This window comes from Protopterus annectens, chromosome 2.part0 (genome assembly GCF_019279795.1).
Source record: "Protopterus annectens isolate FY-2018-M chromosome 2.part0, PAN1.0, whole genome shotgun sequence".
NCBI lineage: Eukaryota > Metazoa > Chordata > Ceratodontiformes > Protopteridae > Protopterus > Protopterus annectens.
In genome coordinates, this window is record NC_056728.1 from 1,331,822,449 (window position 1) to 1,331,843,170 (window position 20,722).

The window sequence follows — 20,722 nt, forward strand, 5'->3', positions numbered from 1 at the left end:
CAGGGATGTGATAATTAGTTATATAGGCACAGACAGATGAAACGGACAGATAAACCTTACTAATAAACCTTTAAACATCATACTATTGTATATGAACTTCTATTCCGTTATGACTGATTCTGTGATTTTTATACCTATGAAGTCAGACAGATAAAAGCTCACATATGGCAGAGATGATTAACATACTGTCTGGCATTTATGATGACATATATGAAGAACTGGCAATGCCTCCATACAGCTATGACTCATAGGGACAGGGAGTGAGACTACCAGCTGGCATGCTGAACAGCCATATGGTAGCTTTTGCAACCTCATTGGTTTATCTTGGCTCTGATTTTTATGGCCATTACCATATCTGTGGCAATCACTCCTCGATTTTCACTGTGGATATGCTTCAGTGGACAGATTATTCAAGGTTACATAGTCCTCACTGCTAGCTATTGGTAGTGAGCCTGCAGAAACATGACGGGGCCATCCTCACAGATGTAGACTCTGTGATGATCCTCCACATTGCATACTGAAGCTGTCATGGCTCCCTAGTTCTACATCATCCTTTCAATTGAGTATTGTTAATAATGCCATTCCACAAATGGGATGCCCCCATAGTCGATGCCACTAATTCTAACATGTAACCCCTGAACTCTGCCACATCCACACCCATGGAGCACTCCACCTGTTGGAGCTGTGCCCTTAGTTACCAATGCCAGCACACAGATCACCTGGCCACCTGTCCCCCTCAAAAAGCTCCAACTCCTCACTAGACAATGCACACAGCTTCCTCAGTCAGCCAAACATGAATTATATTAAGTATTTCACATCCTGTAGTGTTTAATCTTCCTCTTATGTAGTTGCTGCTGAGCCCTCTAACTGTACTCCTACCTACTGTGCAAATGAAGCAGCTATGCCCTGTTCACACCTCTGTGAAGCATACATTAAGTAATATCTGATGCATAGCATCACCAGTGAATGTACTGTATTGCATAAACTGGATGCTCTACTGCATGCATTATTTTAATATTTGCTGTTTCTATTGCTGTCATTAGTAATGGACCACATTATGCCTGCTTGCCATTGCTACAAAGTATTGTGATGTCCTCATCCTTGCATGAAGTTTATGTACAGATATTATCTTCAGACTCCTCCCCAGTCCTCACCCAGCACCCCCTCTGCTACATGACACCTCTGATGGCAAACCCATGCTCCAGCTCTCAAGATAATGTCAAGTTGTGTAGCATTACACAGATTAAAATATTGTGCAGCAGGTCTCCAAAGCATACTTCCCCACTGCACAGAGAAATCTAGTCAATGGAAGCAGGCCTTTAATACCCCAAATGCACACTTGTATATGTTGTAGCAGCCAAGCTGATGAAAGCTTTGATGGAACTTCAGAGGTCATGGGTCATGTAGGGTATCCATATTTAATCCTGAAGTTGTTAGGGCTTAATGATCATAAGGTGCTGCCTACATCTAACTCAAAGCAAGAAGGATACAGGAAGATCACAGAAATGAATGGCCTCACATAAATGCATCTACTCGCAATGAAAATGAAATTATGACACCAGCTTAAAAAAAGACAACATAATCAACCAGAGTAGAATACATGATCATTTCAAATGCAAACTCTATTTCACTACTTTACTGCCATACAATTTCTTATTGTTATGACCATTTTCAGAGTAAATATTATACCTCCAAAGTGTTAAACTCCCTGTGGCCTGATGTACTGAACTATTATTTTCAAGGTTTGTCCTGCAGTTTCTTTGAAGAAGAGTGTAGTTAAGTATGTGTGACCAAATGGATTCAGAAAGGGAAATAAAGACTGAGAGTGACAGAGAAACAGAGAGGGAGTTTTGAACAGCAAATAAGGTACTGATGTGTGATTTTATGCTATATGAAAATGTTAAGAACAAGCCAGGATTAAGAAGGAGGACTTTTCTTGCTAGCCAACTACATGTGGCTGTACCTCTCAACTGTCCAGATTTTTGCCTCGTATTTTTTGGTCTGTTCCCATATAAAACTCAGTAAGAATTTAATTCATTAAGTAATAGCAGTCATTTGAGTTTCAGACTTCATATCATTTAGAAAATGTATGGTAACACAAGACCTTTTATTCTAGCAACTTTTTAAGTTTATAAGAACAATATATCAAAATTTTCCCTGCTTTGGGGGCTTTGTCCCTCATTATTTTTGACTTTGTCCAGATTTTTTGTGCCAAGAGGTTAAGAGGCATGATGGGATTGTTTGTTAGATTACCTGCAAAGTGAGCTTACCTGTAACATGGAGTTAATGGAATTGTGTAAAGAAAGCATTTGTGCGGTCTTGGGAAGACTGCCTCTGCTCAGCTTTTGAAAGAAGGTACTTGGTCTGCAAATAATCAAAAGATGCTAGTGGTATGTTTAATCTTTTCCTGATTTCAAAATACTAAAAAAATCGTGTTTTCAGTTCTTGTGTGCAAAGTTGCCTGTCCCATGTTACTAAATGTTTTCTGGGTTTAGTATATGAACTAAAAGAATATCAGCCTAATTAATTCTGCTGTGCATAAGACTGGCTATTTTTCCAACCCCCTCAGACTTGCTTAACCTACTAACAGTTTCATTGGTTACTACAGCTGCTGGATCTCAAATCCACCCCAATGGCTGACTCTGGAAATAATCATTTAGCAAGTGGGCCTCCTGGCCATAGGGAAAACAATCCTTGTGGCACTCACAACTAGTGTGAGACAGAAAATGGAATATCTCTCAAACAGTCTAAGCTAGATAAAATAAGTTAAATAAAAATGAACTAACAGTAGATCTAAAAATCATAACATAGTCCACACAAAGCTACTAAGATGCTTAAAAAATACAGATACTAAAAAGTTGCAATTAATACAGCTCCTTAATGTCAAGACATAAATACAGAAAAATAAGATAAGTAAGATAAAATGAATATTTGTAAGTATAGTTTGCATGACGTATGAAATATCTTGCACTCTAATATTAGGGCACTTTATCTGAATTGTTTTTATTCACAGTACTTAAACATCTATAGTACAAGATTCCTGCTATTCCAATAGAGAGTCATGTTTCATATAAAGCACCATACCCACATGCATTCCATATTTATGTGGCATGAATTGTATGCATTTTATAACTAGCTTTCCTGTGTGATCTAACATTTTACCATTTACATGGGAGTAATGCAATACTAAATTAAATGTAAATGTTTTCCTTTAAAATGTATGTGACAAAGCATTTGTGGTTAAACCAAACATGCCAATAATAACTGTGTCAAGTCTAATGCCCCTGCTTGTTATCTGGGTTTTTTGAAGGTGATGCCACACCCACTTACACGAAACACACATGATTGAGTTGACAACAAAGAAATGGCAGTTTATAGAGTCCACACATCACCAACAGGTTACAGAGGGAAAGGAGGCAGTTGGCCAACAGTCATAAGCTTGCTTTTTCATCCACTATATATATGTATATGCAAATCACAGATATATCACTCCATGAGTACACTTAACTGTTTTTTTCATTTATAGAAATTAATGCATTTATACATACACAAAAAAATTCCATTGCCACATAACTTCACTTAGAAGTGCATTACCTTGGGTAGTATTTGAAGTACATGCAGGCAGTTTTTGCAAATAAAGGATTCTGTTGTGTAGGCCAGAAAAAAAATATTTATTAGTAATGTAATTGTATAAGGCAGTTATTTTTTTCCACAATACAAACTGCATATACAAAATGGTTTATTTTAGTCAGGCACCACTCCCTAATCAGAATAGAAGTTTGGAAAGGTGATGGGGATTGTGGTATCAAGTGAATGACCAGCACATACTTTAGTGGGAAAAGAATAGTTGTATTATTTCTGTATTACTTATGTATATATTTTGAACCAGTCCCTTATAAGCTTAGAATTATTAGGCATAAAACTATCAAAGTGCACATTTTGTACAGCTAAGGAACTGAAAACTTTATTGAATTGCTAGATTTTCTGTCTGCGTATATCTTCTACCTGAAGATAATTCAGATTGTTACAGGGAAAGGATAACATTTTAAAACACCATGCCACAAACAGACAAACTGTTTATACGCATAAAAATGTGTCAATTTATGTGTAACTGTCAATAAAATGAAGGTTGGCACAGTATGAGAATTCAAATAGTAATAAATATTTAAACAAATGCATAGTAACCAAGCACAAAAGTGAAATAAATGCTTTGCATATTAGTACTGTGATGTCAATAATATTGAAGAAAAAGAGGTGGAATGTAAGTAAATAACATATGGCTTATATTTTCTTTTTCTAGCCAGTGAGGAATGAAATACAATGGGAGTCAGCAGGGTAGGAGAACAGCTAGGCTGGTTGAAGCCACCGATAAGCATGAATAAAGTAGTAAATAGTACTGTGAATATAACTGATTTCAGTAATGTATACAAAGAGATAATTTATAAAGGATGATAGCTGAAGCGCTACAATACTTAATGCAACCAAATGCAAAAGATTTGTGAATATATGCATGCTATATCCTGTCTTTAACTGATTTTCTAAGATGTAAGAATTTATAATTTCAGTACAATAGTGCAAATACATACATATCAGGCAAAATGGTTGGGAGGGTGGCCTAATGGTTAAGGTGTTTACCTTATAAACAAAAGGTGCAGGGTTTGACTTACAATGTATAATTGGCTAGGCTTAAAATGGCTTGCAAGGGCAGTTAGCTTAGTACTAACCTAAATATGATCATTTACTTTAGTATAACAGATTACAAGATGCATATCTCACCAAAACTTGGAACCAGTACAATCTTTCTTCCCATGTACACTTAAGTACTTCCTATATCATTTCATCACAAGTATCCATAAGCACTTATTATATTATTTTTCCCATTTATGCATAAGCACTTGCCATATCAGTAGTCCTATGTATGCATAAGCATTTCCTGTACATTCTGTTTTACTTCAATAAAGGTTTATAAAAATAAAAATATTTATGTCAGAAATTGAATGAAGTGTAAAGTAATGTGTATATTTTCTCTTTCCTATCTTTGTCTTGTTTTAATTATGAATTCCTTTGTCCTTTTTTGTTTTATTTCTCTCCCATTTATGTTTATTCTTTTTTACATATCCAAATTCCTCAGTAGCAGTCCAGGTCCATACCTTTCAGGTTAGGGAGCTTTCACATCCCTGCCTGTACTGGATCATCCTCACAGAATCAAGATGGGGGCACTCTTCCTGTAGGCACCCTGGAATGTGGCCGCTTGGCAGGCCTTACTGAATGACGACTTTGGGACTTGGTTGAGTATGTGCTGGAACAGGTCATGGACAGATGGCTCTTCAGTGAGTGGAAGACTTATTGCCCCAGTTGGTGTCAACCACAGTGCCACCACAGGCCCCTAACCCCTCAACAATGGAGTCCTCCATTGCAACACCATCTGGCGATAGAAACATTTGAAGGTCTGTGGAATGGGGACTCTTGATGGCTCCACTCATTGTTACCCTGCCTTCTCTTATCCTTTCTACTATATTCACTTATTTATCTCTCACACTCACACACTATCGTCTTTTATATAAAACCTTGAAAAAGTAGGATGTCTATCCCCTACCAAAAACACAGTGCCCCTCCTTTCACAACTGCTGTCTCCCTCTTTGTTATGTCTCCCTTTTTTTAATCTTTACAAACTCCCTCTTTCCATTCTTTAAAGCAAACATCATGGTGTGCACATAAGGATGCCTATATATAAAAATGTTAAACCCCTTTATTTCTGTAAATATTAATAATAAAAGCTGTGCAGTCTGCGGCTTGCCTTAGGTTTGCCAAGAGTAACTGCGCATAGCAGTGTCCATCTGCAATATCTGAATACATATGAAGTAATACAAAGCCTACAGCTTTCAAGTAATTAAATACGTAACTTTAGGTACTTTTTTACTTTTGCTATAAGTAGGCATGTTTTTCAAAATGCCTTCAAATTTCCTTATTTAGAATGACTACCCTGTGCTTAGTTTAATTGTATATACACTTTGCAGTGCTCTTCATTCATAACGTCTATATAGCTGCTAAGTTCAGAATACAAATACCTCCCCATATCTAAAAAGTAAACGCAAACATTTTAATTGTACGTTTTGGGATTTTGACAGGTTTGTTTCCTCTGATTCATCCTGATGTGCTTATGCTGCTTGCACAGTTCTTTTATTTTTACTTATATTCACTTCTTTACTGTGAAACACTGACTAGCATTGTACCAACTGTGATTTATTATCCCTGGACCTACAGAGCAAGTCACACAGATATGAAATGCGCTTTCTCTCTCTCTCTCTCTCACTCTCAATTTCTCGCTGTCTCCACCTGCCCCACATACCCTCTCTGCCCCTAGACGCACACACGCACACACACACACACACACACACACACACACACACACACACACACACACACACACACACACACACACACACACACACACACACACAAACTTTGCATGCACTGCATACGTAACCAAAATCTACCATCTTGTGGAACACAGGACTTACATCCCCTCTGCTGTTCCCTCCAGATGCCAAATGTCTGCACACTATTTGAATGCTTTCAACTGCAATGTTATTGTGACACTACATGCTGTTATTTGAATGTCCTACAGGTGTACCACCCTTCTTAAAAATGCATCACAGTGTTCTGACCTGCAGCAATACAAGAAATATGTGTCAAATCTTGACTTGCCTGCATAAATAAAATCACTGATATATAGCATATGTGATTGGCTATAGTAGGCATCACACTGTGAAAGACTGACAGGTAATAGTCAATGATGATCAATGCATGTCAGACAAAGTGATAAGAGGGAGCACAAATACAGCTGAGTGATTTAGTCAACATAATCAGACACCCTGAGCATAAGAATGCTGCTTTCTTAAATACCACCAGCAAAAGATGACAAATGGAAAGCCATAATATTCTATAATGTGGTATGTGGTCAGCATCATAACTTACCCAAAGAGCCACCTGTAGCAGTGCATACAATGCAGCACATATCCTACTCACTACCACCTAATCTACCCATTGTTTTGTTACAGTGGTGCCTGCACTACCTTTTATCCTATGGGATACCTCTTGACTTAGCCAGTTGACCAGTAAGGGTATCACACAGATATAACCATGGGAAGATGACAAGGTCTTGATGAAAGGAAGGATGCTGTTCATTGTCCCAGAAAGGAAGAAAGAGCTGAATTTTCTATTCAAGCCTCTGAAGCAGCCACTGCACATATAGATGAACCTCTCTCAAACTTCCAATATTTGAATACTGCAATAACATGAAATTAATAATGATGTAGGCCTCCCTAGGTAAAACTCAGATATAGATTTTATATAACTCTGCATTTTATGACAGTGTGTTAGCATAGAAGAGACAGGTTATGTAACTAGAACAAAGACGATAATAGAGACTAATACGTATAGTTTCAGGACATGTTGTATTATTGGTATTCTAAAGGTCCGTGTAATGAAACCTGCTTTGCTTAATGTATGAATGAATAAATTAAATGCATTATAAGGAAATGGAATTAAAAACTGCCTTCCTGCGGATTGATATGTAAAGAATCAAGCATAACTTAACACAGTTCCTTGAATGGTCTTATTTATGGAAGCTTTATGATTTATTTACTTTTATATATGGATTTATGTAATATTTGTTAACTAGATAAGTAAACTGATTCATTGACTCCTTTTTATTAAGGACCAGCTACAGAATGTCAAACAATGACACAGTAAAAATATTGCCATGCAATCAATAATACAGTATATTCAAATGCCATCAGAACATTCAAAAACAAGTACAGATTTTGCATTATAATCAACAAAAAATGCTTTCGGTAATCATTAGCTCTTTAATTCAGAGAAATACAAACAAAAAAAAACTGTTAAAGAGTAATGCATGAAAACATTGCACATTTAAGGAAAAAAGTAGTTAATAAAACATTTGGAACAGGTTCTTAGGGTAAACATTTCAGGTGATGAATGGTTTAAAATCAGTGACAGTATAGTAAAAAAAAAATGTCTGACTCCTATGATGTTGAGATAGAAGAGTGACAGTACATAAAGTGAAATCATTATCTGTCTTTGTAGACAGCCAGTAAAACTTAATTTCAGAAATTACAGGCTCTTCTAGACAGTGCAAGGACAAAACTACTTAAGGTGTTTCAGAAAAGATTTGCAGAGGTTGTTCAGTGTGTTAACCAGAAAACATATGAGACAGTTAAGCAATTCATTATGTATACTCTTGATGAAAGCAGAGAAAAATATAATATGGCATACAATTTGCAACATCCTAAGCAGAAGCAAAGCCAACAAGTATCGATTGTATTTATTTTATTAATTTGAATTTGTAAATTGGGTGGGTGGGCTCTTTGTTAGACCCTTTAAGCCACAACCCACATACATAAGTGCAAATATAATGTTAATAACATAGAGACAGCAGTATGCATACTTATTACAATGATATAAATGATATATTTATCTTAAGTGAACAATATAATACAGAACACATTTTACATAAAAGTGATTACATGGAAGGAGTATAATCCATATGTGCCCTATCCATTGGAGTAGGAGAGAAGAAAGAAATAAGAAAACAATAAGAAAGAAGAAGCAAGAGGAAGTAAGAGTATCAATGAAGGAAGGAAGGATTAATGAGAAGCTGATTTAATAGAGCTCAGATATTTTCATATGTACAAAAGAAGATTGTCTCAGATTTGTAATGGATAAAGCACCTCTAGTTAAAGAGAAGATGCAAAATTATGCTGGATAGTTGTGAGCCAAGGTGGACTAGCTTTTGTGGACTAGGCTTTTCATTTGGAAAGAAGTGCATTTTCAAGAATATTGAAGCATGATGGTAGTGGGGGTAGGGGGGTCTTTTGTGAGGGGGGCGATGTTTCTTCAGAGATAAGTATGTATGCATAAAATAACCATTGACAGCTTGTTTATTCAAACAGAAAATTATGTGAGATTTCAGTATGGCATAAAACATACAGCACTCCCATATATTTGAAAAAGGAAATAAAATGCTACTCCATAAATCCACTGACAGTGACATGCATTCCTTGAGCATGGTAGTGAAAAAAAACAAGGAAGACCTGTCAGGCCTCCGCTGTCATTGCATTCTTTATTTCTTTGAAATACAACTGCACAAGCTGACTAACCCATTTTTTGAATGTTCCAGTACTTTGACAGGGAGAGAGCAGGATCACAATGTCTCTGTTAATCCCAGAGATGCCAGCTGTTGCACATTTAATAAATATGTGTTTTGTTCATGACAGACAGTTTCTCTGTGTTTGAAGGTCTACATTTCCATTTAAGAACATAAAATGCAAAACAAATGATTCACTGCAGTCCCTTAATATGTATCACTATCCACTGTTACTTATAAGTAATGCCTGACTAATGGGTACCTGTCATGTAAACACAGCTGTCTTCTTTTTCATTAATAAATCACATGCTTTCTTATTAAACTGTCTAATAGACTGATGTGCTCTGGATCAATGAAGGGTTAACTGATTTTAGTTAAGAACAGCCTGCTCACACACGGTTAATCTTTTTCTGTCTTATACATAATCCTTCCTTCTTCAGCTTTACAGTAGGCTTCCAGCCAAGACAGTTTAATCTTATCACCTGAAAACAATTTCAGCTAAGCTGACCAAAGTCTGTGAAACCACAATACAACTGATTTAGTTATATCTGAATATACTTTAAAATATGTGTTTCTTAACAACATATTTGCTTTCTGCACAGTGTATGTGCAATTGCTATTCTAGCTTAAGTGCCCCCTCCCCCACTTTAACAGGCAGTAATACATTATGCCTATTTTTGAGTTAAGCAGTTTATCATGAGCAAAAGGTGATTGCTTTTAACTAATGCAGGAAGATTTTAGAAAAAATGTGAACTAAATCTACAGTACACCCTGTTAAGTAAAGAACCATCAATGTATTTCAGATCATTTTAATGCCCTACTTTATCTAAAGATCAGAAATTCTGGGCTTAAAACCTCTGAATGAGAATTTGTTGCACTCCTTATCTTCTGATGGACTGCATTAAAAAAGATTATTTGCATACAAACTTCATCCATTTAAAACATCCTTTTTATGAGTCTGTCGATGGCACCACTACCTTTGTGACATCTTCTTAGCTGTCATTTCTCATAGTGCTTGTTTGAGCATACTGCAGTCTAATTCTCATATGTGTGCCAATTTAATTAAATATATTTTAATCCTTTTATGACATCAGTGTGGCCTGGAATAAAGTTTTCATTGACAGATTTTTTTCCCAAGACAGCATCTTCCTCCCTCCTTGGTTTATGAACATCTGTCAACTTGTCATTGTAGTGGAGATAAATAAATATGACTTATAAAGGCAGACATAATTGCCACTTCAGTTTATTAAGCTATATGCAGAAATAATTGCATTTTCTTTCTTGTTAATATCTTTATGTTCATACCAAAAAATCCACAGTGATCAACATAATAAAGCATTTCATAACTTAGTAAGTAGTGCAGTTATCTGTTGAAGTTGTCCACTCTTTATATACCCCGAATGCTCTCACCTGGATTGATATTTAACATTTCTTAAATGACATCAACGAAAATGCAGAATGTCAAAATCGCTATTTTGGGGGGCTGTGTAAATATATATTCCAACTCCAAGATCACACTACAGTGAGGAAAGGGCAAATATCCCAATCTCCACTGTACTGCGATCCAAAAAAAATAATTTCGACATTCTGCATTTTTGCTGATGTCAATGCTCAAGATTTTAATTTTTCGATGATATAAAGTAGACCCTGTAAATATGCTAATAGAAAGACTATGGGGGGATTCATGAAAGCCTACCTGATAATTTTTACTGTGTGCATGTTGCGGTGCAAAGCACATATGGGCGTAACAAGTTTTAGATTCAGTAAACTCTGCAGTGGCGCTCACTCATGCAGAAATATGGAAACTTTTGTGGCATGCAAATTACAGCATAAGTAGCTCATTTGTATGCTAATGAAACAAATCAACACAGTGGAGAAATTCAGCAACCTCTAAAGCAACTGTGTAGACTCTGTGCTCATGTCGGTCGTGTATTTGGAAACTTTCTGAATACAGTCACAGAAAGGTGTAACAGAAGTAAGAGGAAGTTAAAGCTCTTGAAATTTATAGAGCACTGACATCAACATGTAACCCCACACATATTATGACATAATTACACACTGTGGATGCTACAATATGAGAGTTCATAGGTAGGTACTAGGCTATTGGCCCTAGGGCCAATATAAGCCTAGCCAAAAAGGTACCCTGGCTTTTGCCACCCAAGAAAATTATTTACCTGTTCCCCTGTCGAACAGAGCCAGAGAAGTGATCCCCTGGGTGAATTTCCTATGTTTCAGAATAAAAAAATACATTTGTAAGGGCCATGACATAAATGCACCTTTGCTCCCCCACCCCCAAAAGAAAATACAATTGTATGTAATGCAGGCTGCTACAATGTTTGAACATCTTGAAACAGAATATTATATTGTACTGTAGGAATAAGCAGTATGTAGTGGATATATGGGAAAAGGAATAGCCCCCTTCTGTTTACAACATTGTGTTCCTGTGCAGTTTCTCCACTGACACAGCTACTAACTGTGTAGTTTCCAGGCTGTCAACATGGTGAAGATACAAATTAGGTAAAAACTCATTGGTACTGCTGAATCCCCCCCAAAAAAGAGTAACCCTGTAAGGATGTTCACTCCATGTAGGCAGTTCCATGGTGTTTTTGTTTTCAATGGCTGTCAACAGTGAGTGATGATATCGGTGTGGGGGGGGGGGGGTGTCAGGTTACACTTTCAAAATTGTACAGGTCTGTCTCTGGAGGGTGAACGTGCATGTAAGCTATGCAAAAATTACAGGTTGTATGTCATCCTCACAATTTTGTGAAAAAATACTTTACCATGTGATAGCAGTGAGACCTTTACTTTACTCATATGTGTCCATTAGTAAGCACTAGGCCTCAGGTTTCAAAGATTCACACAGTCCTACCTCTGAAGTATACTGATGCTCACAACATGGCCTTAATTTTGCACCATAACTTTGTACTTGAAAATCTGTAACGAGAGACGTTAGACAGTACTGATACACATTGCAGTTTCTGAATCCACAACCCTTCTCAAGATCAAGCAAAAGGCAGGAAGCAGAACACGGAGAGTAACAAGAGCATCGTATCCTTGTTTGTAGCATAGCAGTATCAACTTTGTTACCCACAAAAGAATAGGCTATGCTTTTTGTGACATAACAGTACATGAGCCCCCCCCCAACAGCAGTGTTAGAAATTGTTTGTTTTGGTATAGGAGACCAAGTTTCTTGTAGACCTTCTTGATAGTTTGGGCTATGTGTATATCAAATTTTAGGTTATTGTCAAATTCTACCCCAAGCAGTTTAGTGTGTGGTACTGTGTTGATCATGGTTTTATTTTTAGACAAGGTAGTAAATGAGTGTGAAGCTGCGTGATGTCTAGTTGTGCAAAAGATGGGATTTAGAATGAGTTTGGAGTTAGTGAGCCATGTTTAGACAGATAGGAAGGAATCTTGGGTTAAGGTGTGGAGGTCTTGTAGTGTGGGCTGCACATATTAGGGTAGAGTCTCCTGCATATTGAACTACAGAGGCATGAGGTGTGGAGGTGCTGAGTTGTTTTGTAAATATAGACAAAAGTAGAGGACCAAGGATGGAGCCTTGAGGAACTCCTAGGAGAACTGGGAGCAGAGGAGAGAGTTGATTTTGTCACTGAATTGCTTGTAGTCGCCCAGTTAGGTAGCTTTAGAACCATGTAATACTAGAGTTATTAATGTTTAAGATGGATAGAATGTTAATGTTTATTATGATCTACCATATCAAAAGCTTTAAAAAGGTCTAAGAATATAGAAGATACACATTGTTGGTTGTTTCTATGTTGGTTAACAGTATTAGTAAAGGACATTAATGCAGTAATGGTGCTGTGATATGGTCAAAAGCCATGTTGGGTGTGTAATAATAGTTTGTGGGTGACAAGATGGTTCATTAGTTGGGTATGTACTACTCTTTCTAGTATTTTGGACAATAGATAGGATGATAGGATGGCAATAGAGTGGTAATTTTTAAATTCTGCAGAGTTGCCACCTTTGTGTAATGGCGGTATGTGGGAGCTTTCTAAATACTGGGTACATGATTCTCAGATATATACCTGTTTAGGAGAATGGCTACTGAATAGGATATAGCATCAGCAGCAATTTTTAGATAGAGAGCAGGGAGCTTATCTGCAGCAAATGTGGTTGGTTTCAGATTATGAGGAAGTTTTTTTGATGTATTTAACAGAGACTAGGTGTAGGCTAAAGTGAGGGATATTATTATGGGATGAGGCATTTGGTTGAGGGAGGAGAGATATAGGGTTGTTGGTGTTATCCTGAGAGTCGGACATTGGCTGAATAGTTTCTGTAAAGTATTTATTAAATTAGGTTGCTATATTGTAGGTATTGTTAATTGTTGTTGGGCTAGGGGTAGTTGATTTACCTGGATGAAGTATGTTATTAATAGCTGTCCAAAATTTTGAGGCTGTTGTGAATGCATATTCTGAATGTTGTGGTAGTAGTTGATTTTATCTGATTTCACTAATATTTTTTGCTTTGTTACGTAACTCAAGGTATTTTTTGTCTAGCTATTTGGGTTTTATTTTTGTGAAGTTTTTGCCATACTTTGTCACTAGCCTTAAGTAGTGATATACATTCTTTAGTTAGCCAGGGTGCATAATTAGGTCTAATTCTGATAGTTTTGGGTGTTGCATGGTGATTTACTATATTTAGAAGGGTAGTGTTGAAGGTGCTTAACACATCCTGTAGTGGCAGTTGTTTTAGTAAATCCCAGTTGCAACTATTTAGTGCAGAAATGAAACTGGGTTAAAGTTTTTTTTTGTTTCTTTAATTAAGCAGTAGGGTCTGGATGGATTGGGGAGTGTGTGACTGAAGAAGAAAGATTGGGGCATGGTCACTTAGGCTGTCATGGAGACAGACTGTTTGAAATGCTAGGAAAGGATTACTAACCAATATCCAGTCAAGGATTGACTGACGTTTAGAAGATTTGTCAGTCCGAGTAGGGGGTGTGATTAGTTGGGTGAATCTGTGGAGGTTAAGGTGGTCTGTTGGATTTTGTGAGGAGCAGTTGAGCCAATCAATATTGAAGTCACACGGCAGGAACGTTTCTTGTGGTAGGGATGTGGTGATCCAATGGAGTACATTTTCCAAGGTAGGGATATTTCTGCCAGGTGGAATATAACCTCCAATGATGTTAATGTTTTGGGGTTTATCTTTAATTTGGCAAATAGAAGTTCAGTATTGTAGAAGTCAGGGGGTTGATATATCTAGATGGTCAAGTATTAGGTGATTTTTAAAGAGGTTGCTACTCCTCCACCCTTTCTTGTTAACCTTTTTTAGCAGAATATTGTAACCAGAAGCTGTTAAGGAGGACTAGAGATAATTTGTTTTTTTGGTGTAGTGGTCCTATGTTGATAGTGCTTGAGCTACTTATTATGTTGGTTCATAGGTTCATAGGTTGATACTAGGCTATCATCCCTAGGGTCTATACAGGCCTAGCCATAACAATTCCCTGGATATTTCTTCCCGCAGTATTTACTTCCCTGGATGGTGGCATGAGGCCGGAGTTGGGGTATATATCCCCAGACTGAATTAGATTAAGAATGTGTGAGTAGAGTTTCATAAGTTTATTAATTAGTTTGTCATGTTTTTGAGAGCTGTGAGAAAAGTATCTTGGAAAAAGGTATCTTTTTAGATGATAGTGGAGAATAGAGTAGGTGTTATAGTATAGTATGTAAGTTTGTTTAGGTATGTAAGTGGAGTAGTTTGCCAGGGAGGGGAACTGGTATTTTGTAGAACAGTATGGTATGATGCGAGGGAATGTAAAAGTAGTAAGATGCTAACAGTGACAGTTTGGAGGAGAGTTATTTGAAAGTACCTCATGGTGAGGGAAGGCAGTTAGAATGATACTATTATGTGTGTAACAAGAGTAGTGTGTGAGTATAGGGTCTACTGGAAGTGCAGAGGTGTATGCGTGAGTAAGAGTCTATTTTCAGCAGGGGTATAATTATTATGTTTGTCTACTAGTGTTGTGGAGTATGTGTGGTTTAAAGTGTGATCTTCAATTAGCTTATATAGGTGTGGTCTGGGTGGTGATTGGCAGCTATGTGGGAGGGGTTGCTAGGTATAAATCTAATTGAACTTGGGTGCAAGGAATGGGAGTAGGGTAGGGGAACAGAGCAGGATGGCCCAGACCCCTTGCACAGCACTGAAACAAAAGAAAATAATCAGTAAGTTAAGTTATATTTGACAAAATGGAGCTGGCATACAGGGGGAGAAAGTATAGAGGGCAGAGGGGTGTTTTTATAAGTAATAACAGGAGGGGAATAGAAGGACTAGTAGTAATGGGAGCAAAGAAAGAGTATAGAACAAGTAAGAAGTTGTATATGGAGGACAGAGTAATAAAGCTGGAGGGGGAGAATAATAATGGCAGGCTCTTATCCTAACTGTTTACCAAGGCTATCAGTAAAAGGGAACAGGGAATATTGGAGAACAGGGAAAAGTAGGGTGATATGAAGTGAAATGTGCTTGGGAAACAGGAGGGGGTGATGTACACTGGAACTGGGAGTGAGAGACTGAGGTATAGATACAGAACTCACAGACCAGTACTAAGTCACATACATTCACTGTTAAAAGATGAGGCTTCAGAATAGTAGGTCCAGATGTCCACAGATAGACTTATATAATCTCAGGGACCAAAACTTGGCCTGAACTTCACTGTGCCAACCAAGGTGGGGGGAGAGTTCAGGTAATGGAGTACCTTTTAATATCTGGCATGTCTCAGTGTCTGGCTCAATGCACATACATCACCCTGGGGCATATGAGATGGCTAGTAGCAGGGTATGTTACAGATAACTGATAAAGTACCAAGAAACATAGACAAGTAAGACAAAGCTGTATATTTGCAAGCAGAATCCTAACAGGTTGTGTGATCAGTAAGCGCACTATATCCAAGTATAATAAAGAAGTTTAAAAGTCACAGCTAAAGATCTCATAGCAGTGTACATTCTGATGCATTTGTTTGTGTGGACAATAACTTCAGTTCTTTGCTGCAAAGCTGTTTGTGTGGCAAAGAGGGCAAAGGCATCCATCCTGTTTTCTGAATCTGCAGTGGTACGAGAGTTTACATCCTGAACTATGTTGAAATATCTGATGTGTAGTATAATTTTGTAGTGTGTATGTCATGCCTTCCTTTTGCTCAGTTCACGTATATCTCTCTTTCCATTTCTTTTCCTTCTTTTCTTTCTTTTATTCCACTGTTTTCTCGATGCCCCGCATAGCACCAACAAATGACTGCAGGTATGGCTGTGCTTATGTGGCTTGCGTGAATCATGGCATTGCTGAAACCAGACCACCTAGGAAGCAGAAAGGCAGACACAGAAACTGAATACAGTCAGTAAATGCTTTTGGCCATTGTGAAAATCTGGCATGGAATAACTGTCACACATTAGCAATGCAGCTCGCATTTGCACACTGCTTACCTACATGCAAACAGCTGTGTCACACATGCACATACACTTAGTTAACCATAGCGCATATCAGCTGCCCAATGCACACCTCTCAACTTTAAGATATTTGTACAATAACCTGATTTTTGTATCATAGTTTTGCCCTGATCCTCATACAAAGTTGTTTTCTGACAAATAATTAGAAAATACTTGACTACTTAAGCCAGAAAACAATGACAAACATTCAAATTTCAAAACTCCTACCATTCAGAAGATTCACACTATTGCAAAACATGTTATTGTATCAACTGCATAACATTGTAAGAGCAGTATGCAAAACATGTCCCTATGTTTGGTCCTTTTTCAACCTAATATGTATGGCTTTGTCCAGATTCCTTGATATAAAAGGTTGAGAGGTATGGCCCAATGTGCTAGGGAAATGTTTACATGATACTGTCTGAGTTCAGTCCATGTATTGGCCACACATCTACAAGTATTAGAACCCTAGTGTCTCAGTTTATTTTTTTCTACACATATATCAATCACATGCCAAAGTGTAATTTATAATGTTGTGTGCTCCCTCATGGAGAGTGCCAGCTGGTGGTGTTCACAACCATGTTCTGCTAACTCAAACATCCAAATATGCTCAGTAAGGGTACTTGTGTTGTTATACAGCCAGAGGCACCAGAAACGGATAAAGACTGGGGGGGGGGGGGCAGAGGGTGAGAGGAGCACTTAGTGATCTAAAAAGGGCATTTTTTAAAGCTATTTACTACCACGTCATAGGTTAACTTGGAGGATATTTTAAGCATAGCCAATTTCCCTTTCGGTGCTTGAATTAACATTTCCTGATTGATCTTACCTTTCCCATGGCTGATAATTGTATATTAGCCCTAGTGAAAATAACTGATCATACCACAGATAATTTGAGGGGACCCATGTAAGGGATGCAGTATTTAGGAACTGCCTCTATCCATTAGTGGCATGAGGAGCAATCCTGGAGTACATTTTCTATTACCCATCCTTAGATCCAAGTTGCATTTGAATGTGGACAGGGATGAGCATTGTTTTACTTGAATCGATAGTCTGTTCTGGAACAGTGCTAGCCTCTGTGATATATATCCATATCTCCACAACATTCAGTTTAGATACCTGGGCTGAGTATTTTTGATGGCATTTGACTTGCTGATGTTCAGTAAGTCCATCTGTATTAGGTCAGAGGATGCCTTGTATTCCAGACATGTCACCTCTAAGCACTCTGTAGGATACTAAGTATAGTGATAAATCTTTGGGGTGGTCCATGCAAGATCTATTGTTTAGGACTTGTATCCTTTTAGTAAGATATCTGTGTGGGTATTCCAATTGTTGCATTGGTCTGGACAGATACATGCCAAAGTAGGCATTATACAAAATGATTGACCTAATGAGGGCTTTGTAAATGGGGACAATAATATCTCTAGATCTAGTCAAGAACAATTTGTTTATAAGCTGTGCAATATAGAAAGACTTTCTTATGACTCTGGGCACATGTTGGTCAAATGTTAGGTCACTGTACACACACGTTCCCAAATGCCAAACAACTGGGTCAGTTCTCAAGGGGCATTGTCAGTTTGGCAATTCTTTGGAGTAGATGACTTCCCAAAGGATGCAATAATTTATTTCTTGGAGTTTATTTTCAATTCATGATTCTGGCACCAGTTATTGTTTGGGACAAACATTCCTGCATTATGGTTAAGTCATTTGGGGATTCAATGACTGCTCCTAGCTTGCAGTCATCTCAAACTTAGTCAGCCGAAGCCCTTTGGTATTTCCTTTTACTTTTGAGATGTATATGCCAAACAGAGAAAGTCTCAGAACCGAACCCTGAGGTCTCCATTGGTGACTGGTCTCTTCCCCATTTTGCTCTCCTGCATCCTGTCAGCAATTGGCACTGCAGCTAGTTATGTTAGTGTTTGCTCCTACCTTATTTACTTTTTGTACTACACCTGAGTAGGGGATTGTAACAAAAGGCTTTGGCAGGTCAAGGGAATGTGGTGTGAAATGTTTTACCTTCATCCATTGCTTTGGTGACAAGAGTAAAGTTTAAAATTTGCCCATGATGTTGAACCTTTCACACTTTCTCCTAGTTCTGGTCCTAAGAGATTGAGAGATCAGAGCATATGTTTGACTGTCCCTGATTTTCTGTCATATTTTTGGTCTGTTCCTCATATGTGTAATTTTTTGGCAAATTTATGAGGATTGAAAACCCTAGATAATGATAGACACTTGAGTTTCAGACAAACACTGAGACATTTGCTAAATAAATAATAATGTCTTGCAATGAAAACAGACTTAGCATGAGCAGTAAACTTCTCGGCCCTTCAAACTCACATTCATTGAAATAGCATGAAAACCTGCATTCATTTTGCATCTGGCCAGTGGAGGACTAAGCTTACCTCTAGGCTGTTTTCAAACCATAGGGTCCTTACAGATATTTAGGGCCATGCATACATGTATGCATTCATTGATTCACCTTCCTGACTGTATTAACCTGATTGTATTAAATTATATTTCTTGTATAATACAGCACCACTTGTTAGAATGTGTTTTAAATTAATAAGTTTGAACAGTCTTCTAGTAAGCAATGAAATAACATGTATGAACCAATAATGACAAAACTACCCATTTCAGAAAATTTCAACTATAAAAGGCCACTCAAACTTCTGTCATTACAATCCACCGGTATCAGTAAATATGCAAAATCTCTACAGAAATAAGTCATCTAAATAATCCCACATTAAAGGGATCTGTAACTAATGAAGAGGCTGCTGCTAGCAAACAACTTTATATTTCATTGTTTCATCTACAAATAAAGTGCCTATTGCCCTTTAAGAATAAATTGCCTATGTTACATTAAAAAAATGATAAGGTAATAATATTGCAATGGAGAATGGATGACAAACTGATAACAGGTTCATAGTTACTAGGTAACTCCTCCAAAGGAGGATATTCACAGGACTGCAGGATCCACTCCCTTTAAAGTACAACACAGTACAGTATCATCAATCCATCTGCATACTGTGGGAATAGAACTCACAGACTTCTGCACCAAAGGTAAGTATATCTGTTGCACTACTAACAATGCAAGCAACTTAGTATAAGCACCACTAAACTTCTCTTCCACTGAAGCTCTCAGCTCATTGTAAAATACACTTGACACTCAACTAAATCTCTCAACTTCACAGCACAAGAAATCTGGAAAAAGACAACATTTATTTGGGGGCCAGGGGCACACTTTAAAGATTGCTTGTATAATCTTAGGACATTGCTAAAATAAAGTGTTTTGTGTTGCCATGTGTTTCCTGGAAGATAAGAAGACTGAAACTTAAAGGGCTCTCATTATTTAATGAATTCAGTTCTCACTGATTTGCCTGAAAATCAGAGTTTTTCAGAGGAACAGACCAAATGTATGAGCCAAATATTCTGTAAAAATCTGGACATTTGAGAGCTATGGACTCAACTCCCTGAATCACAACTGGTGGTATGGTTAAGGAATTCAAAGGGTTTGATCCTGAGTAACACTAACCACCAGGTACACCTAACTGAGGCATTCATATACACACACAATCAACAGGCATGGCAGACACACATACATACAAACACACACACACACACACACACACACACACACACACACACACACACACACACACACACACACACACACACACACACAATCAGCAGGTATGGCAGACACACACACACACAGACACACACACACACACACACACACACACACACACACACACACACACACAAAATCACCAGTAATGGCAGACACACACACACACACACACACACACACACACACACACACACACACACACACACACACACACACACACACACACACACACACACATACACACACACAATCAGCAGGGATGGCAGATGCATGCAATCAGCCCTGGGCAGCAAGCATGGTAGACGCACACAATAGGAACTGGTCAGCAGGCATGGCAGCAATGATCAGGGCAACTCTCAAAAGTCTCTGGCAGCAATGATCAACACAGAGCAAATAAAAAACATAACTCTCCTTACCGGCATGACTCTGTCTCTGGCAGCACCAACGGAAACAGTGGCAGCATAACTCCTAAAGCTCTCTTTACTGACAGCA